The sequence below is a fragment of the Podarcis vaucheri genome (assembly GCF_965113315.1).
Source record: "Podarcis vaucheri genome assembly, chromosome: 6".
NCBI classification, from domain to species: Eukaryota; Metazoa; Chordata; class Lepidosauria; order Squamata; family Lacertidae; genus Podarcis; species Podarcis vaucheri.
The window spans coordinates 94,219,711-94,246,364 of record NC_138764.1 but is presented as its reverse complement, the minus strand read 5'-3'; positions in this window follow the sequence as shown (position 1 = coordinate 94,246,364).

The window sequence follows — 26,654 nt, the reverse complement described above, 5'->3', positions numbered from 1 at the left end:
CCCCACCGTGTCTTCAATTCTCCAAAGGGACACAGACCCTTTGTGGGTGCCTGGGACCCCATGGGCTCCTGCTACCGTTCAGCAGAAAGAGGGACAGCCACCTGGCTTTCGTAACAACATGTTAATATCAAGACCTTGAACATGGCCTGGTAGCTGATTGGCAATCAGCACATTTCCTTCAACACTGGTGTAATATGTACACACTCAGACGGTCCATTCACTCTGCCTCTGCCAGTAGTCCAATCGTGAAGCTACCAATGTGTGAATTGTATATTTTTCTAGGTATATATGGAGAGGGAATTTTGTTTGCTGATTCAAGAGAAAGGATGTCGCTGGCCCAAATAGGATTACTGGTAATTTAGCCAGCTAGCCCTGGTGATCATCTAATGTTTATTGGATGGTTTCCCCTCCCCCCCAATTGATTTTTGAATTTATTGTTATTCACGTTTTATACTGTATTTTAAGCTGTTTTTTGTTGCATCAATTAAGTGTTTAAAATTTGTTGTTAGCCGCCCTGAGCCCGGTATCCTGAACCGGGAAGGGTGGGGTATAAATAAAATTTTATTATTATTATTATTATTTATTAAGATGCATTTGCAAGCAAACTGGTTGAGCAGGAGGATATATGAAAATGACAGCCACTTAGCAGCATGTTTTCAATTTCACATGTAGCAATTATGTACCACATGGCTGGGCAACCTGCTGTCTGGATACCACAACTGGCAAAGGCACTTGGCGTTTATGGGGCTCCTAGGCTGAGGGCAACCGCTGCATGCAGAATGGATTAGTCAAGGCAATTTGTACACCAGTTTATGAGTGCAACCACTGCAATTATGAGGTTCAGTGTGGCATGGAATTGCACACCCAAAACCAGCCCTTGAGATCATAGCTATAGATTAAAGAGGAAGGCTCCCATTTCTATTTCCTTGAATTAGAATCCCTGTAAATGCCAATTCCTATAGCCAAAGGATTCTCAAGACCAGATTATATCATCTGAATTACAAAGCCCGTTTGCTTAAGCCAAACCAGAAACTGCAGAATTGAACCCAATGTTGTTTCTTGGCCTGGATAATTTGTGGTAATATTGTGGGTTTCAGGAAAGGAAAAGAGCAGGGAGAACAGGAATGGATATTATATCCCCTCATGTCATGGCATACAGCCGCAGACTTTGGAATTCCTTATACAGTGGGCACTCGGGTTGCAAACGTGATCTGTGCAGGATGCACGTTCGCAACCTGCAGCATTCGCAACCCGCAGCGGCACGTCTGCACACATGCGGGTTGCGATTCAGAGCTTCTGCACATGCGTGACCATCAAAATGTGGAACTAACCCATTCCGGTACTTCTGGGTTTTGGCGATCCGCAACCCGAAAAAACACAACCTGAAGTGTCTGTAACCCAAGGTATGACTGTATAATGTGTTGAAGAGCATAAGAACATGAAAAGAGCTTGCTGGATCAGGCCAATGGCCATCTAGTCCAGCATCCTGCACTCACAGTGGCAGGTGGCACTGTGGTCTAAACCACTGAGCCTCTTGGGCTCGGTCCCTGCTCCTGCCAACCTAGCAGTTCGAAAGCACAAAGTGCAAGTAGATAAATAGGTACTGCTCCAGCGGGAAGGTAAGCGGTGTTTCTGCGCACTGCTCTGGTTCGCCAGAAGCGGCTTAGTAATGCTGGCCACGTGACCCGGAAGCTGTACGCTGGCTCCCTTGGCCAATAAAGCGAGATGAGCGCCGCAACCCCAGAGTTGGCCACGACTAGACCTAATGGTCAGGGGTCCCTTTACCTTTACCTTTACCTTTACCCAGATAAATAAACAAAAGATTGCCCTAGTGGGCAACTGGGTGGTAACTGAAATGGACTCGAGAGGCTAAAATCTGCTTGCAAAGGTTTGTTTAAAATATATTAGCAGACCACGGGCGAATGCATTTGAGTTTATGATTGATAAGAGCCTAATAATATCAAAGAGAAATCAAAGCACATTGTACATGAACGAATCTTGGGGAAGGGAGAAATAAGGCACAGTATCACCTCCTGGCAAATAGAAGGGGAAGAAATAGAGGCAGCAAGAGATTTTACTTTCTTGGGCTCCATGATCACTGCAGATGGTGACAGCAGCCACAAAATTAAAAGACGCCTGCTTCTTGGGAGAAAAGCAATGACAAACCTAGACAGCATCTTAAAAAGAAGAGGCATCACCTTGCCGACAAAGGTCCGTATAGTTAAAGCTATGGTTTTCCCAGTAGTAATGTATGGAAGTGAAAGCTGGACCATAAAGAAGGCTGATCGCCGAAGAATTGATGCTTTTGAATTATGGTGCTGGAGGAGAGTCCCATGGACTGCAAGAAGATCAAACCTATCCATTTCTGAAGGAAATCAGCCCTGAGTGCTCACTGGAAGGACAGATCGTGAAGCTGAGGCTCCAATACTTTGGCCACCTCATGAGAAGAGAAGACTCCCTGGAAAAGACCCTGATGTTGGGAAAGATGGAGGGCACAAGGTGAAGGGGCTGACAGAGGATGAGATGGTTGGACAGTGTTCTCGAAGCTACAAACATGAGTTTGATCAAGCTGCAGGAGGCAGTGGAAGGCAGGAGTTCCTGGCGTGCTCTGGTCCATGGGGTCATGAAGAGTCGGACGCGACTAAACAACTAAACATATGCAAATAATTATTGCATGGAGAAACAAAAACAGAGTATGAATATGCAACTTGACTTTTTAAACTAACAAAACAAAAACATGTAAAAATCTCAGAGCGTGATCCATAGGCCAGTCTACTGTGAATGTGGGAGGAATTCCCTTGAGGTGACTATAAAATTATTCCACCTCAATAGGCTTCTCATGATGACTGCTTCTCATAACTAGGTCATTGTGCCTCATGTGGACATTGCAAATTGTTAAGTAAGAAGCAGTAATACAATCAAGGAAGATCTCGCGAAAACTATCCCACTAGGATTCTGTGAGTATACACAAAACTGCAGAGAGCAGTTAAGATTTAATTCCAATCATGCTCTCATTCCCAAAGAACTTCCATCACTCCTCATCCATCACTACGGTCCTGAACAGCTGTTGTAAAAACCACAACTTGTTGAATTCTTGCCAGAAGAGGAGACATTATGAAACTCATGCACCCTTTGAAACTTGGGTCTCTTTCTTGTTACTGTGAAGTCTAAGGTTAACTTCTGTAAATTCACAGGCCCTGAAAACCATTTCGCTCACTGCTGCTTTCTTATGACTTAGGCGATTCTTAGGATCTTGGAAGGGCATGCAAGGATATATTGGATCTCCCTCTCTGATGTCAGAGAGAAAGCGTTCATAAGAACGGAGAGGAAGATCTCATCTTAGATCCCACCCCCTTTCCCCATAGCTTTCAAAACCTCTGACACCCTGGTCTACTGACACCACAGATTCAGCATCGCTTGGGCCACACTGGTGGGGTTACCTCTACGTCCAATGCTGTTTCAGTCACCTGACACACCCACAAATCAAGCAGAAATTTAGACCAGCCCAGGAGCCCAGCAGTGCTTAGGATATGTTAACAGGACTGTCTTCACACCCAAACACAGCCCTTAAGATTGCACCCTAAGGATTCTAATACAGCTGCTGTATTCTGGTGTGGGTTTACTCCTATCTTTGTGAATCTGCAATTTTACAGGGCTGCATGTTGTTTTAATTAATTGCTGATACTGTTATTTATGTCTGTGTTTTTGAGCTTTCCTGGTTTTAATTTATTATATGGGTTTTATATTGCTGAGACACTGTTGGAAGCAACTTTAGGAGGCTCTGATCCTAAAACATGGCTTATTAAAATATTTAATAAATAATAATAATAATAATAATTCAATTAGTATGGGTCCAGTTTTAGTGCTGTCTAATCAGCATTGCACAAAGTTGTGTGCAACTGCCCCCCTAAGAAAACTCCAACTTGTGTGGTAAGATTGTACAACCCATACTGTTGGTAAACGTAGTAATATTCCTGGTGACCTTGGAAGAAAATGCATTGCCACATATGGTGTTTTGTTTGGCCTGTGCATTGATTGAATTGCATTGTTTAATGTAATAATATCACTTGTGTTTAGCAAAGTGACTTATTGCTTCCTTGTCTTTAAATGAACAAAGCATCCCAAAGGGATGAAACCGATCATCTAGTCTTTTGCTTTGGATGAGATTTCTGGCAAAAGTGAATATCAAACTATTTCTGCTCAGCCTTATAAATAACTATTATGTGGGTTTTTTAAAAAAGATGTCCTGCAATTGAAACCTCCGTGGTTCAGCTTGTTACTCAAGGATGAAAAATCTCTGTAGTTTTCATCTTTAGCCACCAGCTATGGAATTTTGCCACTGTAGAATCTCAGGTTCAGGATTCCTCAATGAATGTGTATAAAAGGGACCCCTGACCATTAGGTCCAGTCACAGACGACTCTGGGGTTGCGGCGCTCATGTCGCTTTATTGGCCAAGGGAGCCGGCGTACAGCTTCCGGGTCATGTGGCCAGCATGACTAAGCCGCTTCTGGCAAACCAGAGCAGTGCACGGAAACACCGTTTACCTTCCCACCGGAGTGGTACCAATTTATCTACTTGCACTTTTATGTGCTTTCGATCTGCTAGGTTGGCAGGAGCAGGGACTGAGCAACGGGAGCTCACCCCGTCATGGGGATTCGAACCACTGACCTTCTGATCGGCAAGCCCTAGGCTCTGTGGTTTAACCCACAGCTCCAGTGTGTATATCCTACCACAAATCTCAGGCTTATTTGGTCTCTGAAATGAAAGAAACAGGACTTCTGAACATTCTCCGGCCCCTTTTTTATCCTGCATCTCTAAAAGTGTCTTCTCTAAGGACGGGTATGAGGAAGCCAACATGATTTTGAGCCAGTATTTTCAGACAGCTTGAATCCCAAGTTAATACATGGGCTGAAAAAGGAGATGAGATGGTGGTATGTTGGAAAAGAAGTGCCGCTTGGGATTGCAAACCAGCATGCAAATATCTGGTCAGTCAGAAGAAGCAGAAGCAGCAGCAGGAGAGTTATGATGCAGTTATAAGAGGAGGAACATCTCTTTTTCAATTGCTGTCAAACTGAACTGCTGAGACTGCAGCGAGGATTGATGTTCATTTATATTGAAAATGAATGGGGGGGGGATAAAATTGGGAAGTGCATGATAAGTGTAGGGTTGCAGCACTTGGCGCAAAGCCCATGAATGTTGAATGTAGTACCGGCAAAGGGCAGAGCTAAATGCACGATCCTTCAGCCTCTGAAATGTCTCTCTTCAGTTTCAGGAATCATGAGAAATGAATGGGGAACTCATTCGACTCATTCACTTCCCAGTGGGGAGGAGTTGCGATGGACCGCGTGGCCACCCACTCCCCACCGGGGGTGGGGGACTTTGTCCCCCATTGCCCGGGTATCCCTGCCCTGTCAGAGCCTGGCCAGCCAATCCGAGGAGCGAGCCGGAGGACTTCCTCTTTGGCTCGCTTCCTCAATCACCCATCCTCCCTCCTTATTTGCAGGTTAGGCACTGGCCTTGCTATGGACCTCGGTTGGTCACCTTGGTTGTCCAAGTGGCCTGGTAGAAATTTTTCCACTTGGCAAATTGGCACTGGCCACTTGGTTTTCGCCTACCTCGTAGCAATCGTCACAACTTTGTTAGGGTTGCGGTTAGGCATTGTTTGACCTTGGGGGGGGAGGTGTGGCCATCACCTGCCCCTCCATACTTAAGGGTATTCCATTAAAGGAATCCAGGGGTGTATGACTAGTCTGAAGACCGGCTAGGGGCTAGGGCCTTGACATGACCCTGACGGAAACACCAGGGGGAGCTTGAGTTGGTTCGCATTGACAGGGCTCCCCCTACCAGTGGTTTACCCTTACCGGACTTCCTGCGCAGTGGGCAGGAGTCAGCTATAGCCGGGTCCAATGAATGTCTAAGACAATATCGCTCACATTCTGTAATTCAATAAAGTTGTGGCCAAATTTGCCCAATAACATAAACCTAATACCTGTGTCCTTGTGTGAGTTATTTCCCAACATAGGGGTGGCTGTGGGATCTCAACACGCAATGAACTATGATTGCTTATGTCACCAGATCCTGTTTGAAAACACTGTGTTTTGCAGAAACTTGTATAACCTTTTTAAAAAAAATTATAGTAAGTAATGGGGGGAACCAAATGAAGCCATTCATTTCTCCCATTTGTTTGTATATAGAATTGTCAGAGCTGCTTCCAGATCCCAGCTCACATAGGATCACGCTAGCCAGCGTTCACTTTGTAAAAGTCTTTATTGAGTTACAGATTCCATTTCCGAACTGCAGCGTGCAGCTCTACGTCTTATAAGCTAGACCGACGAAGCTCCGTCTGAGTCCCCGCCTCCTGTACACCAACTTAATACCCTAGCCTTGCTCCACCTCTTACGTCTTTCCTTCCTCCTCTGGGTCCCTCTGCCCCCCGGGGTCCCCTCCTTCCTAGACTCCTCCGACGCTGACGACCCCCCGGACCCTTCTGCCTCCTTGCGGCGGGCTTTAGGACCTGGCTCCCTTTCCGGGCTGCTTACTGTGCCGCCTTCCTGTGTATTTGAACTTGGCGCGCGCGCCCAACCTTCCACCTTCCGCTTGACCGTTTCTTCGCTCCCCGATGGAGGTGTGGCCACTCCTGACTCATGCCCTCCCTCCTGCGGCGAGCCGCCGGATCCCGATGCCTGGCGCCCTTCCTCCCCACTGCGCTCTGCTGGGGACGCTGGCCCCGATCTCCAACTGCTGCTCTCTGAACCCCCTCTGGTTCCTTCTTCCTGGGGTGTCCCCCTAGGTTTCCCCCTTGCTCTGGCCACTGGCGCTCCTTTCTGTGAATCTTCCGATTCACTGGAAAGACTCGGAGATCTCGGGTCGCCATCATCACTCATCTTTCCTTCGGACTCCTCCCCCTCACTCTCTGTTTCCTCCCTTTCCCGCGACTCTGCTCCTGAACCCCTGACAAGAATCATAGAATCTTAGAGTTGGAAGGGATGTTAGGGACCCTGAGGGTCATCTAATCCAATGCCCTGTGATGCACAGATCTCAGCTAAAGCATCCATGGCAAATGGCTATCCAACCTCTGCTTAAAAACCTCCAAGGAAGGAAAGTGCCAAACCTCCCAAGGGAGACTGTTCCACTGTTGAACAGATCTTACTGTCACAAAGTTTTTCTGTGTGTTCAGTCAGAATCTCCTTTCTTGTATCTAGAATCCATTGGTTCGAGTCCTGCCTTCCAGAGAAGGAGAAAACAAGCTTGCTCCATCTTCCATGTGACAGCCCTTGAGATATTTGAAGATGGCTATCACATCTCCTCTCAGTCTCTTCTCTTCCAGGCTAAACATGCTGTATTGTGTATGGGTTGCTTGTGCGTAAGTTGCCGCCTCTCCTGGTTATGTTGCCTTGTTAAACCTTTCTGTCTGGACGGCCCTTCAATTTGTGGCTGCCTCAGTCGCTAGCAGAATCCGTCAGTGGGCGTTTCTTAAATCTTTTCCAACATAAAAGTTGTCTGACACCCAGTCTCCTCCTACTCTCTCTGCGCGGAAGTCTTCTGCACAGGGTGGGCGTGGGTAGCGGAGGACCCGTGCTCTCCCCGCTGGTGTCCGGTGAAGAGTCCTGGAGCCCTCTCGCCGATTCCCCCATCAGCCCCTCTATATCCCTGGTGTTGCGCTGATTTGCTTCCCCATCTGCTGAGCTGCCTCTCTCCCTGCTGGGCCCTTCTCCAGCATCATTTGAGAGCCTTCCCTCCACCTCTAGCTCCGATGTCAGTTCCCTGACACATACCTAACTCCTTCAACCGTTCCTCATAATGCTTGGCTTCTAGAGCCTTGATCATCCTAGTTGCCCTCTTCTGCACACGTTCCAGCTTGTTAACATCCTTCGTAAATATTTTCATTCATTTCTCACAGAGATTAATTGGAAATGAATGGGGGTGCATCAATTTCATTTTTTTCATTCTTTTTTTTAAATGAATGACCATCAATAGCCAGGAGAGTCTTATAGTCAATATTGTGAAGTATCGTGTGAAATACTGAAATTCATTTTTTCTGAATAAAAATGCAACACTCTGGTATCTATTTATTTGATTCCACTTATTAATCACTTCCCGTTTAAAAAAATCAACAATAAAAACAGTTAAAAGCCATTCCTTGTGTAAAAAAATGAAAACAATCCCATATATAAACACACTTTCATATATACAAGCAATAAAAAACTGCATCTATATGAAAACAATTAAAAGCAAAGCAATGTGACAAATAAAACTATTTCAAATTCATTGCAGATGCAGACTGGGAAAAATCCTTTGTACTGGGAGAGTGAAGCATGTGAACCAATCAATTCAAACAACTGAACTCAGGAAAAGTTAGATTTATTTGTTTGCTTGTTATTAGAATCATTCTTTGGCTACTTTTCCAGTGCTCACGGAAGCCTATAGTGAAAATTTAAAGAAACTCAACAGGTTTAAAAAATAATAATAATAAAAGCAAAAAGGCAGGACTAGTAAAAAGCAAAGGTGTCCTGCTGAACTAAAGGTGAAATGGAAGAGAATGTTTGGCACACCTTCCAGAAGCAAATAAGAGGAGCAATTTTGGACTGGTCTGACAGTACTCACTTCATGCAGGAGTGGCACTTAGAGCTGGGCGTAAGAAAATCCAAGCCAGCGAATAGGTAAAGGTAAAGGGATCCCTGACCATTAAGTCCAGTCATGACCGATTCTGGGGTTGCGGTGCTCATCTCGCTTTATTGGCCGAGGGAGCCGGCGTACAGCTTCCGGGTCATGGCGCACGGAAACGCCGTTTACCTTCCTGCCGGAGCGGTACCTATTTATCTACTTGCACTTTGACGTGCTTTCAATCTGCTAGGTTGGCAGGAGCAGGGACCGAGCAACAGGAGCTCACCCCGTCGCGGGGATTCGAACCGCTGACCTTCTGATCGGCAAGTCCTAGGCTCTGTGGTTTAACCCACAGCGCCACCCACATCCCTATAAGCCAGAGAACAGGGTAGAATTAAAGAGGTTTGGGAAACATGTGGTGCTCCCAGTTACTGTTGGACTCCAATACCCATCAGTCCCAGTCAGCATGGCCAATAGTCAGGGAAGATGGGAGTTGTAGTTCAGCAATATCTGGAGGGCCACAGGTTCCCCACCACTGGCATAAAGAAAGACGACCTCTTTAATAGGGAGATTGTCTCTAGGAAATCCGAACACAGTGCAGTCACTATAGTTAAGCTGTCAGCTGGTTTCCATTCACTCATATTGGCTGACGCACTGATGAGCGGACGCAGACATCAAGGCAGCCCTTAAAGAAGAGGGGGGGAAATGGGAAAGGGATTTCTTTTCTTTTCTTTTTTTTTTTCATCAAGAAAATCTGCTTTTCTTTATGGTTGTATATTTGACTCATGGAGTGTCATTCCATGAAATGACACTGCACTTGGCCATTTGTAATTGCTAATTTCGGATCACTGGACTTCTTGTCCGTTAAGCTATTATTACACATTCCGAAGTAATTTCAGGCAGTAAGGAGAAGCATTTTAATTTCCTGTTCAGGCTGGCTCTGGTTTTAATCTGTCTCCAAATGGAAGTTTTAAGTGCCTGTGCCTCAAGTGCACATCACAGGGATCTTCTAGATTTCGAGAACCAGCAATATTTAGTAGTTCCAGTGTATACATAGTCAGATATGGCATTCATTTTCTCCTAATCCTCATAGCTGGCGCAGACCAGCATTCCACTTAGTTGAGGATGGACAACAGGTGATACTCTAATAAGGCAACGTGTACAATGAAGCCGAGATGAAATCTTTTGAAGAAGAATTTTCTGACAAAACTTTGATGCCCCATACACTCACATTTCTCTTCCTCCTCCTCCTCCTCTTCTTCCTCTTATCTAATTTTTTATTTGATTAAAAAAATATAAACATACAACAGAAACAAATTCAGAATCCAAATATCAAGATTACTCTGAATCTCCTGACTTCCCTCCATACCTTCCACAGGTCCTATTGATAATATTTTCAACTGCATATCAATACTTCCCCCATTTTTTGTCTTTCTAAGTTATCCATACATTCCGTTACATTACAAGTGTGTTTAAAATCCTGCCTATGTTTTAACCTGCTTACAATGGTCTCGTATATAAATTATAAGCTTATCCCATTCTTTTTTTAAAGTTCTTGTCTTCTTTATTTCTGAGCTTCCCAGTGAAATTTGCCACTTTGGCATAGTCCATCAATTTGGTTTGCCATTCTTCTCTGGTCGGGATGTTTCTCTTCTTCTTCAAGACCCTTCTGAGTTGTTGGAGAAAGTTAGTCATTCCCTGGAGAATATTCAGCAATTTTGCCATCCATGAATTTTGGGTTCACCAATGGATCCAATGTTAATATTTCTTTTATTAGGTGTTGAAGAAAGCAGTAAATGTGGCTTCTAGTCCTTCCAAACTTCCTGTTTGCCCATTGCTTTCATTGTCCACCAAGGACCATGGCTCAGTGCTACTGCATGTGCTTTCCACATAGAAGATCCTAGGATCTCCAGGTATGACTAGCGTGATTTCCTGTCTGAAACCCTGGAGAGCTGCTTCAGTCTACACTTAGACCACACCAAAGACCTAGAATCATAGAATCATAGAATCATAGAATCATAGAGTTGGAAGAGACCACAAGGGCCATCGAGTCCAACCCCCTGCCAAGCAGGAAACACCATCAGAGCACTCCTGACATATGGTTGTCAAGCCTCTGCTTAAAGACCTCCAAAGTAGGAGACTCCACCACACTCCTTGGCAGCAAATTCCACTATCGAACAGCTCTTACTGTCAGGAAGTTCTTCCTAATGTTTAGGTGGAATCTTCTTTCTTGTAGTTTGGATCCATTGCTCCGTGTCCGCTTCTCCGGAGCAGCAGAAAACAACCTTTCTCCCTCCTCTATGTGACATCCTTTTATATATTTGAACATGGCTATCATATCACCCCTTAACCTCCTCTTCTCCAGGCTAAACATGCCCAGCTCCCTTAGCCGTTCCTCATAAGGCATCGTTTCCAGGCCTTTGACCATTTTGGTTGCCCTCCTCTGGACACGTTCCAGTTTGTGGAACTTAATATGAGGCACTTCCTACTTTTCTGACTTAATATGACTTAATATGACTTAATATGACTTAATATGAGGCACTTCCTACTTTTCGATATGAACTATCAATAGAGTAAGATGAAACCTACACATTAAGTAAAACGAAATTCCTCAGAAGATTATTTTCTAAGGAAAAGATTATTTTCTAAGGCATGTTTAGCCTGGAGAAGAGGAGGTTAAGGGGTGATATGATAGCCATGTTCAAATATATAAAAGGATGTCACATGGAGGAGGGAGAAAGGTTGTTTTCTGCTGCTCCGGAGAAGCGGACACGGAGCAATGGATCCAAACTACAAGAAAGAAGATTCCACCTAAACATTAGGAAGAACTTCCTGACAGTGAGAGCTGTTCGACAGTGGAATTTGCTGCCAAGGAGTGTGGTGGAGTCTCCTACTTTGGAGGTCTTTAAGCAGAGGCTTGACAACCATATGTCAGGAGTGCTCTGATGGTGTTTCCTGCTTGGCAGGGGGTTGGACTCGATGGCCCTTGTGGTCTCTTCCAACTCTATGATTCTATGATTCTATGATTCTATGAAAACTGTTTGGAATGTTTCACCTCTCCCCCAGCCAACCCCCAAGAGTTTTCTGCAAAATTTTCTTCTTCTTCAATTTTGTTGCCCTCAACTAGCCCCAAAGCCATTTTCACACAGCCCTTGTGTAAAACAGCCACAGCACTGGCTAATTTCCCTACACCCAGGAATTATTAGGATGGAATTCTGTTCTAATTTAATTTAAACTTTAACTTAATTACAATCATGAACACAAAATATAAGAATCCAGTGCTTTGAAAGTTCACTTTTAAATGAACTAGTTCTAGTTCTGTCTAGTTCATCCACAGGGGAAAAACATATTTTAAAAATGCATTATTCAAATGTTACAAACTGCTGTGCTGAAATTTAGACTCCAAACATTTCCTCCACAGATTGCTTTCTAACTTTCTTCATAGAGGTCGAATTGAGTTACTTTTTTCCACAAATGAAAGCTAAGAGTCCATGGCTCCTCATGGGCAGGAATGAACTTGAAGCTAAACTAGAAATCATTCAATATTCTACCCCCAAATTAACTTAATTCATCTTTAGTTCATCTGGCAATGATGGGAACTACTTTCAGGTGTAGTTCAGATATTTTTGAACTAGTTCAGTGAACATAAATGAACTAGTTCATTCCAAGCATTATAAGAATCACACATTTGAATACCCTCAGGAGAGAAGCCAGAAGTAGAAGTCATCACCATTTTGACTTACAGAATTCACACACTGTGAAATCTGCCCACAGCACTCTTGTGATATTTCAATCCCAAGCCCATGATATTAGAGTGTTCTAACTGGGGAGATTCTGCTGGTGTCAATTGCTCCTATGTGTTTGTCTTTTCTGAAGCAGCACTCTCCAATCCAGTACCTTGTGTGCACAAAAAAATCATACAGGCCATCCCATTCACTCAAAGGGAGGGGCAAAGATATTCACTTGCAGACAGCAGAATATTCTTACCCTCACCCATCTGGCGATGCCATCTGGCTACATGTTATTATTACTATTACTTCATTTTAAAAAATGTTTCCTTGGAAGAACGATGAATCCTTCGTTTTGTCGACTACAAAGGGCCGAAATCTCAATCTCTGACACAGAAAAGAAATAAATTTCCCATGCCCCAATCTATAGCAGATGGAAATTAAACAAATAAATATAAAAACGATACTTTTGAAATCAGTACCTGATGACCGTCAAGCAGTATACTAAGAGCATACACTTCAAAGACACCACAAGGCAAGTTAACTTTTTTTTAATGTAACCTACCACATCTCTTGAAACACCTTTAAGCACAGCAATGAGGCCTTCAGTGAAGACTTGCTGAAAAGATAGTTCCTCAAAACTTTATGCGCTTAGAGTTAAAATGCTTTTATCCCATTGCTTTTAGTGGAGTGGTTATAGGGCCTAACAGAGAAGCACCCAAGCTTTCCAATGTGCCCAGAAATGAACTGGTGTGATATGTTTAATATAACCACTTCCACTGAGCACTCCAGCTGCTGCATTTCATCTGAAACAGAGCAATCCAAATGGGAAACGGTAGATTCACCCAGCGCTGCATATGTAGCCCTGCTGGCTCTGGCCAGACATCACAAAAGGTATGTGTGGCCACTTAGGAGCAGGGTTGTTGCACCAGCTCCCTGCTAACACAGCAAAGGAGGCTATATTTGTTGTTGTTTAGTCGTTTAGTCGTGTCCGACTCTTCGTGACCCCATGGACCAGAGCACGTCAGGCACTCCTGTCTTCCACTGCCTCCCGGTGCTGGAGGAGACTCTTGAGAGTCCCATGGACTGCAAGAAGATCAAACCTCTCCATTCTTAAGGAAATCAGCCCTGAGTGCTCACTGGAAGGACAGATCCTGAAGCTGAGGCTCCAATACTTTGGCCACCTCATGAGAAGAGAGGACTCCCTGGAAAAGACCCTGATGTTGGGAAAGATGGAGGGCTCAAGGAGAAGGGGACGACAGAGGATGAGATGGTTGGATAGTGTTCTCGAAGCTACCAGCATTCCCCACTAAAGATGCAGAGTTCACTGACCTGCTCTGATGGGTGCTAGTGGAGACTAGTAGATGGGGGCACTTCCAGCAATACGGATCAAAGGCTAGGAATACAACCACCTAGCTGTAGTTCCCAAGATTCTGTGAGCTGATGTATTATCCATAATGGCTGTGGTCTGTAAAGTCTGATCCTTCGCATAATACAGTTTCTCAGATGAAAATATTGGGGGTCCAGAATTATCACACTGCCCATCTTCGTTCTAATACCATTCAGGCTCAGAATGTTGCCATCTTGTTTTATGATGCTGAAGCTTATTAAAGTATGTCTCATCTTTACCTTAGGTTCCCAGAAATAATAATTTCTTGTTCTCCTCCTTCTTGTGGTTATCTTAAAGGTGAGGATGTAGGGCTCAATCGTTTTCAAAAAGATTTATTCCACACTTCCAAAAGAGTGATTACAAAGGAGTTTCCATGCAAAACCATAACAATGGAATTGGAATTGTTTATATTGTTATTATGGCCGCCATCCTCAACCTTGTGTCCTCCATGTTTGGGGCTACAGCTCCCAAACAACTGAAGGGCACCAGATTAGGGAAGGGAGATTCACGTCCTTATGTATCTGAAGATGCTGCTCATAAAAGAGAATGGAGATCCAGATGGTTGGGTACCAACACAGATGCTTTATCATCTTCTCTAATGCTAAATGGATGCAAGGAATGTACAGGTTTCCTGAATAATGATTGCCCTAGGTTGAACCTTGACCTCTTTGGGTCAGGTTGGGAGTGTATATTAGGATCATGAAAATGAAAACTCTGGCAGTTCTAAATCAGCCAACTGTCTTTCCACCCTGATCTGCAATGAACGGTGAAAAAGAGCCCATAGCTCTTTTTTAATAGTTAATAAGCTCCAAGGTCGGGAGGTTAGGAGGACGTCATTAACAAGCCAGTTTCCAGGGTCCCATCCTGTCACTCTCTGATATTGCAATAAAGCAGCAATGAGGAACCACAGGCCCAGCAGGGCAGATGTGTCCCTTCAGAAGGAGATTTCTTCTTCTCTTTTTTTCTTTATGTTATTTTATCTTTCTCTCTTTTTGCTTCCCCCCCCCCCCATCCCTTGTTAAATTTTGAAGAAGAAGGAGGAGGAGGAGGAGGAGGAGGAGGAGGCGGCAGTGGCATAGCGTGGGGGTGCAGGGGGGCCGGCCGCACCGGGCGCAACATCTGGGGGTTAGGGTTAGGGGGCGCAAATCCACGGGTTAGGGGGTGCAAATTACTTGCTTTGCCCCGGGTGCTGACAACCCACGCTACGCCACTGGGAGGAGGAGGAGGAGGAGGAGGAGAAGGAGGAGAAGGAGGAGAAGGAGAAGAAAAAGAAGAAGAGGAAGAAGGAGAAGGAGAAGGAGAAGGAGAAGGAGAAGGAGAAGGAGAAGAAGAAGAAGAAGAAGAAGAAGAAGAAGAAGAAGAAGAAGAAGAAGAAACCCTAAACAGCCTTGGCCCAGTATACCTGAAGGAGCATCTCCACCTCCATTGTTCAGCCTAGACACTGAGGTCCAGTTCCGAGGACCTTCTGGTGGTTCTTTCACTGCAAGAAGTGAGATTACATGGAACCAGGCAGATGGCCTTCTTGGTAGTGGAACACCCTTCCATCAGATGTCAAGGAAATAAACAACTATATGCTTTTTAGAAGCTACCAGAAGGCTAGCCTGACTATTTCAAGAATCAGAAGTCTTGATTAAATTTTAACACTTGCTGGATCCAGGTCTGGCATAGAGCTTACCACACACAAACTCATAATAGCAGTATTTTATCTAAGGCATCAAACTGCTGAGAGGATACTATTATGTTATTGCCTGGGAAAGACGAAACAGTGGTGCTAATGGAGGCTTGTGGAATATTGAGTGCCTGTTTCCTTTGTTGCAGGTCCAGAACAAGCTCGTGGTTCCTGCCTTGTGGTTATTTAACCTCTCCTCTGGAGCAGAAATGTGTTAGCTCAGAAACTGGAGCGCATTTGAAAAAATAAATCATTTACACTAATGAGTTTGCCATACATCCAATTCAGCAGATTACTGGCTCCGATAAGCGTAAGCCACCTAAATGGACAGATGAGCTAGACTTTAGCTTGCCAGAATAACCAGAGTGGGTATATACACAGCAGAAAAAGTAAATTTAATTGGATAAACCAGAATATTTCCCACACAAAGATCTACTGCATGTTGCAGGCCGTGTGAGGTTATGAAATGACCGAAGAGAGAGGGAATGCTCCCCTGTTATAAAATGCAGCTAACAAATCATCTTTGATTCAAAATTTCTTAAGCTGTCTTTCTATTTTACGCAAGGCAGTGTAGGAAATCAAAACTGCTGCTATTAAAATCATAAGAACGCAAGAACATAAAAAAGAGTTTGCTGGATCAGACCAATGTCCCATCTAGTCCAGCATCCTCTTCTCACAGCAGCCAACCAGATGCCTATTATGGGGAACCTCGAGCAGGATTTGAGCATAAGAGAAGCCACCCCTCCTGCAATTTCCAGCAACTGTTATTAGAAGCGTTACTGACCCCAAGTGTGGAGGCAAAACATACCCAACATGGCTAGTAGCCCTTGATAGCCTTCTTCTCCATGAATTGGTCAAATCCTCTTTTACCTGAAGGAGCGTCTCCACCCCCATCGTTCTACCCGGACACTGAGGTCCAGCGCCGAGGGCCTTCTGGCGGTTCCCTCACTGCGAGAAGCCAAGTTACAGGGAACCAGGCAGAGGGCCTTCTCGGTAGTGGCCCCCGCCCTGTGGAACGCCCTCCCACCAGATGTCAAAGAAGAGAACAACAACTACCAGACTTTTAGAACACATCTGTTTAGGGAAGCTTTTAATGTTTAATAGATTATTGTATTTTAATATTCTGTTGGAAGCCGCCCAGAATGGCTGGGGAAATCCAGCCAGATGGGTGAGGTATAAATAAAAATTCTTATTCGTATTATTATTACTATTATCATTATTTTTAAGCCATCCAAGTTGGTGGCCATCACTCCTTTCTGTGGGAGTGAGTTCCATAGTTTAACTAATATTAATGGGCAAGAGGGTTCTGAAGAGTAGTTGAACACCAAAGTATTGATCCCTTACAGGTTGGGTGGCCATCTGTTATGGATGCTTTAGCTGAGATTCCTGCATTGCGCCCTTATTTTTCATTTTTATTGGAAATTTTATTTACAACATAACATAAACCCCCCACCCCAATACAGAAATACAATAAGCATAGCATGCAACAATATAAACAGCCAAATAAAAGATATTTAAGTTATAATTAGAAAAATCATAATGATTCATAAAGGAAACAGCTTATAAGAAGTAAATAAGGCGGCCAGATACAGGATAAAGGAAGTCTTTTATTTGAGATTCCTGCATTGCGGAGGGTTGGGCTAGATGACGCTTGGAGTCCCTTCCAACTCCACGATTCTATGAAATGCAGATGCAGTGATCAATAGTTCAAGAAGCTGGAGCGATGCCAGTGCAGCAGGAACACTGGATTAATCTGCCCACCTCATGGCTTCCCTGGGAGACAGGTTCAAAGTGAGCAGCTTCCTCCAGACCACCCAGAAAGCTTGATAGATGGAGTGGAATATGAAACTGGCTTCCCAGTGTCCAAGGCAAACTCCTTCCTCCACGATGCACATGACTGAGCTCTCAAATTTAGAAGGGAAAAGCGGGGGATGGTGAAAGAACATGCGTGGAGCATAACATTAAATTTTTAAAAATCATGGGTGAAAATATTTATCTACGAAGAACTAGGCTTAGCTGCATTAAATTTTCTTTTGGGAAAGAATGGTATGTTTGAATTGGATCCCCACCCCCACCCCCTGTTCTTAGCAGGGAGGGAGGGACTCTGTGACCATTTTTCAAGCCGTATTTTGAAGGAATTCTCATCTGTGTGCTTTATTTAATTCTAATCCTTATCAGTAGGAATTAGGGGACAGGAATAATGCATTAAACATATACACCCTGCTGCCGGCAGAATTAAAAAAAAAAAGGGTCAGCAAAACATCTACAGTGGTACCTCAGGATGCGAACTGGATCCGTTCCAGAGCCCTGTTCAGATCCTGAAGCGAACGCAACATGCATCTACGCGTGCGTGAATCGCGTTTCGCCGCTTCTGCGCATGCGCACGACGTCATTTTGACCGTCTGTGCATGCACACGTGGCGAAACCCAGAAGTAACATGCTCCGTTACTTCCGGGTCTCCGCAGAGCACAATCCGAAAATACTTAACTTGAAGCACATTTATCCCGAGGTATGACTGTACAGTGGTACCTCGGGTTACATACGCTTCAGGTTACATATGCTTCAGGTTTCAGACTCCACTAACCCAGAAATAGTGCTTCAGGTTAAGAACTTTGCTTCAAGATAAGAACAGAAATCGTGCTCTGGCAGCGCGGCGGCAGTGGGAGGCCCCATTAGCTAAAGTGGTGCTTCAGGTTAAGAACAGTTTCAGGTTAAGAACAGACCTCTGGAACGGATTAAGTACTTAACCTGAGGTACCACTGTATTGACAGATGAAACATTAAGAGTGAACAGCTGGCTACAGTTATAGGGAAAGCAAGACTTTGGGTTGTAGCCAATGCTATTCAGAGTAGACTTCTTCTTTGGTGATCACTCGTAGCCGAGTAAGATTGTCTTCCATAAACACGGTTTTAACAGTGAGTGCTTAAGTAACTGTGGAGGCCAGTTCTGGATCCACACACCCTTCCATAGTGGGGACATGGGTTCCTGAGCAAGCGTTGATCATGCTGAGGGTTTGCCAAGCATGCCTTCCACTTAGCACGTTTCTCACTTTCGTCCTGAGTTCGAGCATCTTCAAAGGCCATGACACCTTTGGTAAAGGCTGTTCTTCAATTGGAGTGCTCGCAGACCAGTGTTTCCCAGTGGTCGGTGCTTATGCTACATTTTTTTAAATTTGCCTTGAGAGAGTCTTTAAACCTCTTTTGTTGACCACCAACATTAAGCTTTCCATTTTTAAGTTCGGAATAGAGTACAGTGGTACCTCAGTTTACAAATTTAATCCGTTACGGAAGTCCGTTCTTAAACCAAAACTGTTCTTAAACTGAGGCGCACTTTCCCTAACGAGACCTCCCACCTCCAGTGCCCTTCCACCGTTCAGATTCTGTTCTTAGACTGAGGTAAAGTTCTCAAAACGGGACACTATTTCCAGTCCAATGAAGTTGATGTTGAAGAATCATCGCTTTGACACTGGTGATCTTTGCTTCTTCCAGCACACTGGCATTAGTTTGCCTGTCTTCCTAAATGATGTGTAGAATTTTTCAGAGACACTGTTGATGTATTGCAGTAACACCTGCCAAAAGATTGTGTAGGTAACTGTATGCATAATGGGGTAGAGCATGCTGAATTTTTCAACTTTCAAATTCCAAAAACGAGGGGTGCTAAAAATTTGCAAACACAACTTTGGAATCCAAAATATATTTTGGTTAAATGAGTACAATTTAGTTTTGCTTGGTAAGAAAATGGGTGTAAAATTACACAGAAACCATTAAAAATGATTGCCAAGTTGCAGTTCATCATCATTATTATTACTAAGCATTGCCTGACATTTTCAGAACCTAAAATTAAAATTCTTTGGTTTTCCGAAAGCAGTTTGTGTGCTTCTTCATCAAAAGTAGACTTATCAAGCTAAATGGTGTCCAATCACAAAAATAATACCAGATTTTAATTCCTCACACCCAGAAACATATTTTACACATTTTAAATTTGCAAAAAAAAAAAAAAAATAATTTTCACCCCCTAGAATGGCATACCCAAAATGGAGAAATACAATTTGGGTGCAAGTTTTTCAAAGCGTCCCCTTCACTCATCTCAACCTTCTCATAGTTTAAGATTGACAGCAGAGATCCTCCTCACAGTCTCACTGGCGGGTGCAAAGGAGAGGGGGTTTTCTACAGCAGCCCCACATCTTTGGAACTCATTACCAATTGCATTCTGACAGGTCTGTCTCTTCTGATGTTTAAGGTAAAGGTAAAGGGACCCCTGACCATTAGGTCCAGTCGTGGCCGACTCTGGGGTTGCAGCGCTCATCTCACTTTATTGGCCAAGGGAGCCGGCGTACAGCTTCTGGGTCATGGGGCCAGCATGACTAAGCCGCTTCTGGCGAACCAGAGCAGCCCATGGAAATGCCGTTTACCTTCCCGCCGGAGCGGTACCTATTTATCTACTTGCACTTTGATGTGCTTTCAAACTGCTGGGTTGGCAGGAGCAGGGACTGAGCAATGGGAGCTCACCCCGTCGCGGGGATTCAAACCGCCGACCTTCTGATCGGCAAGTCCTAGGCTCTGTGGTTTAACCCACAGCGCCACCCACGTCCCTCTTCTGATGTTTAGGAAAGTCCTAAAGATTGACTTGTTTTTGCTAGCTTTTCCTTGAATTCTATTACTCACCAGCTCATGATTTTGGTGGTAGTTTTCCTCTACATTTTAGGCTGTGTAGCCACCATACGTTTAAAAGCACATTTCCCCACCCCAAAGAATCCAGAGGGCAGTATTTTATTCCTAATGGAGCTACAATTCCCAGCACCCTAACAAACTACAGTCCCCAGGCTTCTTTGTCAGAGGACATGCTTTAAATGAATGGTGTGAATGCAGCCTTTGTGAGTGAATGAATGAATGAATGAATTTTATTATTTCGGTCACAGACCGGTTCCAGCTCACATACAATATGAAGGAAGTCATAAAACACGATAGGGATACATTTGAATTTGCAATTAGGTATAACAAGGACAATACAGATATAGCAACTTTTAAAAAATATATAAATTAAAACTTTGTTGTTGTTGTGTTTGTTGTTGTTGTTGTTGTTTAGTTGTTTAGTCGTGTCCGACTCTTCGTGACCCCGTGGACCAGAGCATGCCAGGCACTCCTATCTTCCACTGCCTCCCGCAGTTTGGTCAAACTCATGCTGGTAGCTTCGAGAACACTGTCCAACCATCTCGTCCTCTGTAGTCCCCTTCTCCTTGTGCCCTCCATCTTTCTCAACATCAGGGTCTTTTCCAGGGAGTCTTCTCTTCTCATGAGGTGGCCAAAGTATTGGAGCCTCAGCTTCACGATCTGTCCTTCCAGTGAGCACTCAGGGCTGGTTTCCTTAAGAATGGATAGGTTTGACCTTCTTGCAGTCCATGGGACTCTCAAGAGTCTCCTCCAACACCATAATTCAAAAGCATCAATTCTTCGGTGATCAGCCTTCTTTATGGTCCAGCTCTCACTTCCATACATCACTACTGGGAAAACCATGGCTTTAAATATACGGACCTTTGTTGGCAAGGTAATGTCTCTGCTTTTTAAGATGTTGTCTAGGTTTGTCATTGCTTTTCTCCCAAGAAGCAGGCGTCTTTTAATTTTGTGACTGCTGTCACCATATGCAGTGATCATGGAGCCCAAGAAAGTAAAATCTCTCACTGCCTCCATTTCTTCCCCTTCTATTTGCCAGGAGGTGATGGGCCCAGTGGCCATAATCTTAGTTTTTTTGATGTTGAGCTTCAGACCATATTTTGCACTCTCTTTCACCCTCATTAAAAGGTTCTTTAATTCCTCCTCACTTTCTGTCATCAAGGTTGTGTCATCTGCATATCTGAGGTTGTTGATATTTCTTCCGGCAATCTTAATTTCGGCTTGGGATTCATCCAGCCCCGCCATATAACCTAAAATTATCATTTAAAACCTTAATCATTATGATAGCACAGCTTGTTCCCTAAGTGTTATTACATCACAACTGACATATGGGTCTCAGATCTGCAGCTTCTTTAACCTTGTTCCCTTAGAATCATTCCAAACTAAGTTCTATCGTTGCCTGCTAGGGATCCCTTCTTGTGTGTCTAACGTAGTTGTCCACCAGGAGGTCAGGCAAATCCCTGTTAGCGCTTGGATAGGGATTCTGAAGATCCATAATTGGTTAAAACTTATCTTTTTCCCTGTTGGGTTGGCACCCTTAACCCTACTGGATTCCTACCAATCCAAATGGAAAGTGACACTACATGAAAAGCTAAGAGGCTTGGGGTTTTCCCCACAGGCCCTGAGAGCTGTAGGTTATGAGAAAGCTAGAGCAATAATCTGCCAACGAATTTGGGATGTGGAACTGCAATGCCACGTGAGCGAGATGAATAAACACCCAGCAGCCTTTGTGTCTTTAGGCTGATAGCCGGTTGCTTTAATATTTCTGACTTTTGCCAACAATTTTATTGTGATAGTTGTATTCTGTTGCATTCTAATCATAAGTAGTTTTGAGAAGGTTTTACCGTTAAAGGTGGTCTAAAAATATTTTCAATTAATAAATCTAAACAGTCGTGGTGGTTTTGCTCCTCTATTGCCTTTATAGCACAGGCCGTAAATGTCACCTGGGAGTTACATCTCTGACCACAATATAAGGACAGGATTCCTCTCTGCAGGTGCTTCCCCTAAATTCCTGATCATTTCCCAGCAATGGGGGGGGGGGGAATTATAGCCAATAAACTCAGCAACAATTTTAGCATATATATGTTTACACTGCCAAATAACTTGTCCAGCCACCATGAAATACAACTACGCAGGGCTATTTTTCAGAAAGATGCAAATTTCTGAGCATTCCCCAACTGCATTCCTTTAAAATCTTGCCAGTAATATCCCTTAGCTATTCCCTTAAGGTATAATACGATTTATTAAACATGTGTCTGTTATTGCCTTGCAGAGCTGTTAAGATGACATTTGTAATTTATTTCAGCGCCTTGCGAAGCTTAAACTTGGCTTGGAGAGATAAACATGAAGATTTACGCATGGAGATCCCACACCAGAAAAAACCCAGCCTTGCACTCTTTTGTTTACATTTTAGAGTCCTAGATAAGGTAATCGTGAAGCCCCAAGTGTCATTTGTATACCAATTTCATGTGTGCAAAAAAAATAAAATATAAAGGTTTCCCAGTTTTTCTGTAAATCAAGATCGCATTTGTGATATCCGTAAGGGTCAAACTAGAATTGATGTGGGAGAACTGTGACTAGGATATTCTGCAGTTCTGACCAAAAAAAATGTACCCTGAAACTGCAGAACAAAACATACAGCTACCCTAACACTGTAACAGCCCCATCTTTAAAAGGAAAACTTGGGGAGCACAATAAATTCCACCATAGAGAATAAAAATGTAGAAGCTTGCCTACTTTGGGCTTTTCATAATGTTTCCTATCTGTTAAATGTACCTGAGATGTTGTTGTTTAGTCGTCTAGTCGTGTCCGACTCTTCGTGACCCCATGGACCAGAGCACGCCAGGCACTCCTATCTTCCACTGCCTCCCGCAGTTTGGTCAAACTCATACTGGTAGCTTCGAGAACACTGTCCAACCATCTCGTCCTCTGTCATCCCCTTCTCCTTGTGCCCTCCATCTTTCCCAACATCAGGGTCTTTTCCAGGGAGTCTTCTCTTCTCATGAGGTGGCCAAAGTACTGGAGCCTCAGCTTCGTGATCTGTCCTTCCAGTGAGCACTCAGGGCTGATTTCCTTAAGAATGGATAGGTTTGATCTTCTTGCAGTCCTTGGGACTCTCAAGAGTCTCCTCCAGCACCATAATTCTAAAGCATCAATTCCTCGGCGATCAGCCTTCTTTATGGTCCAGCTTTCACTTCCATACATCACTACTGGGAAAACCATAGCTTTTACTATACAGACCTTTGTTGGCAAGGTGATGTCTCTACTTTTTAAGATGCTGTCTAGGTTTGTCATTGCTTTTCTTCCAAGAAGCTGTACCTGAGATAAGTTGGGCTTATTTTCAATTTTCACTGAAATGAATTAAATGAGGGCAGGTTCCCCACCTGTTTGTGGAAAGAGAGCTGCTGCTTGTTGGACTGCAGCTCCTATCCTCCCTAACCATTGATCAGCCTGACTGGGGTTGATGGGAACTGTAGTCCAACAACACTTGAAGGATTCCAAATTGGGAAACGCTGGTGTACAATTTACCCAGGCAGCAATCTGACTTCACAGTCACTGTTGTATCAACAGTATTAAATGCCTTCTCAGTTTAAGGCATTATAAATTTATTTGTAGGCTTATTAGGCACTCGGAAATGAGGTGCTCAAATAAAAGATCTTTCGAGAGGCATTCATCATAGTTGATTTAATGCCTGTCATTTCTGCAGCACAGGGTTTTCTTCAACAAAGTGCTGTTTTAATGAGCGGTACTCAAGATTATTCTTATTATTTATTAAACTGTGCATCATTTGTTCTTTATTTATAGCGAAATGCTTTTTTAAAAAAACTAACTAATGGATTCTGCAATTTGGTGTTTAAATAGTCAACCTGGTTCAAGTTATTTGCGTCAGATCAATTAGCTTTCACTGTACTTAATTCCCCCAGAGGGGGATTAAGGGTTTACTCCTTAGCCTTTTGTGTGTTCAGACCCAGAGACCTCCCCCTAAATAAATTCACCCTTGACTCAAATTTTAGTTTTGGTTTTTGACAGAATTTAGGCCACAACTTTATTGATTACAGAAGGTGAGTGGTTGCATAGGCTCTGGTTCGACTAGCTCCCTGCACCCTTGCAGGCAGCACTAACCCAGGGCACCAGCATAGGTCAGCCAAGGGTGAATACCTGGGTAGGCCAAAAGCCAGGAACAGACTATGTTCACCACCCAGATGCTCCCCTGGACTCAGGCATAGGCACAACCCCCTCTCAGGGGTTGACCAAACCAGCTGAGTCCCTGGATTCCTCTAACGGAATACCCTTCACACAGGGATGGCGAGACCGCTCTCCCATCCCTATCACCTGAACCATTGCCTATCCACAACTTTACAAGTTGTGACAATTTGCTACACAGCAGGCAAAACCCAAATGGCAACAGCCAATCAGCCAAGTGGGGAAATTCCTGTCATGCCCCTATCGCAACGACAGACGACACACGACGGCATAGCAAGGTCAATCGGACAATGCCCTAAAAGTAGGGAGAGGTGGGCGGGTGTTCCGAATGCACGAGCCAAAAGAGGAAGCTCTGGGTCACGTGCATGGGTATATATAGGTCCCACAATCAGTTTAGACCGTGCCCCATTGGCCAGATTGAACCCAACATCGAGGGACCAACCAATCGAGTGTTGTGGCCAACCAATCCAACCCACCCACAACACAGGAGGTCAGTCTCCAGGTCTCACCGCAACACGTGCCCTCTTTCAGGGAGGACAAATTTCTTCTTCCCAAGATATTCTGCAAGGATATTTAGGATATCCTGCAAGGAGGTTTAGGGTCAGAGTTTTCCTTCTCCTAGATGAGCTACCTTCCCATGTTGACAAGTCCCATCTGCCCCTCACTTCCCTCTACAGCATGTGCAGAAATTGCCTTCTTGACTGTTGGACCTGCTATTGGTCTTGTCCGCTCAATCTACCAGAGCCAGTCTTTGCATGCAGGGGAACTCCCTAACTCACGGAGGGTTTGAGACCCATTGGCTACACTCACCTGATTTAGCAGGCCAACCGAAGCCATTTCCAGGGTGTGCCTATTGTGGCATGCTGACACTGGGAGCAACAGATAAGAACTGAGTGCAGAATGAGGGCCAAAAGTTAACAAATGTCCCCCACCAGAGGTACTACCCCTGGTTAAAATATCGTGCAGATGCTGATCATTTGGTGTGAAATAATTGACTGAGAATTGACTAATCTCCAATATATTCCTGATTGTGTTCGCTTCACTGCAGACCTCTTATCATAAGATTGCAAACAGGACATATGTGTCTTTAATAATGGGACTTAAAAACTGCCTAACTTTAGCTACTTTATCTATTTATTTGTGCATTTGAGGCATATTTACCCTGCTGCGCAGCCAAAAAAAATCCTCCCCCGCCACTCTCAGAGCGGGTCATAAAGATTAGCAGTAACACAGCTCCTGCCCTCAGGATATCAATATAAAACAAATGGCATATAAGGAAAAGATGATGGGAAGGGAGGAGGAAAAACATTCTTAAAGTTACAGTTCCTGTAATAATAAGCTGGGATGGAAACAGTTCAGGGAGCCTGATGGGATGTTGACATTTGAGGGAGGGCAAAAAGCAGCTTTATGTCCTTACTGTGATTCACTGCCTTAGCTTTAAAAAGAACACTTAGCGTTTTTCCATGAACAATATAATCTGCTGCAACATCTCTTTTAAACCTGGGGGCTTTAAGAACTCCCTGTTGTGGTTAAGCACCACACAGCATCCCCAGATCCTATCAGCTAGCTGTTTCCACTATTAAAGCCACAGCCATGACAATACCAAAAGAAACTCGGGCCTTTTCCTGTTCAAACCTCATTAAAATGAATAGCACATGTTCAAGGGAAGACATCCCCACACAGACTGTGTACATGTTACCAACTTAAGACCAGTTGGGATCAGAGCTGGTTTGGGGGGGGGGGAGCCTCAAGGCAGGCATTTCATAAGAAACTGCGAGATAGATGTGTATTAGTGTGGGTAACTGATTTGCAAACGAGCAGCAGGGGCAGACTGGATGCAGAGTAAACTGGAGAATGGCCTCTCGTTGTTTTTTAAAAAATGGCTAGTATAGCATTATGTCAGGGAACTGACATCAGAGGCAAGAGGAGAGGTAAGGCTCCCCAATGATACAGGGGAGGGAACCAGCAAGGAGAGAGAGTTTCCGCTGGGGAAGGAAATCCAGGGGACACCAGGAAGAAAGGGGAGGTTGAGAGTACTGCGGAGGGAAGGCTCCAAGACTCTTCCAGTGAGATCAGCGGAGAGAGCACAGGACCTCCACTTGGCACGCCTACGCTGCGCAGAAAGCTTCCGCGCAGAGAATCTAGGCGGAGACTTGGAGTCAAGGAACTTTTATGTTGGAAGAAGTTTAGGAAACGCCCACTGACGGATTCTGCCAGTGACTGAGACAGTTGCGTTGTAAGAGCTGTCAAACCCGGGAAAGGTTTAGCTACACAACCAGCTTGGAACAGTTTGCAGTTTACGCACAAGCAACCCCAATTCCCATTACACATCACATGCCGTGATGTTGCCCAGTTGGATTCCATTTTGTGCCTATTCTCATTGTTATGT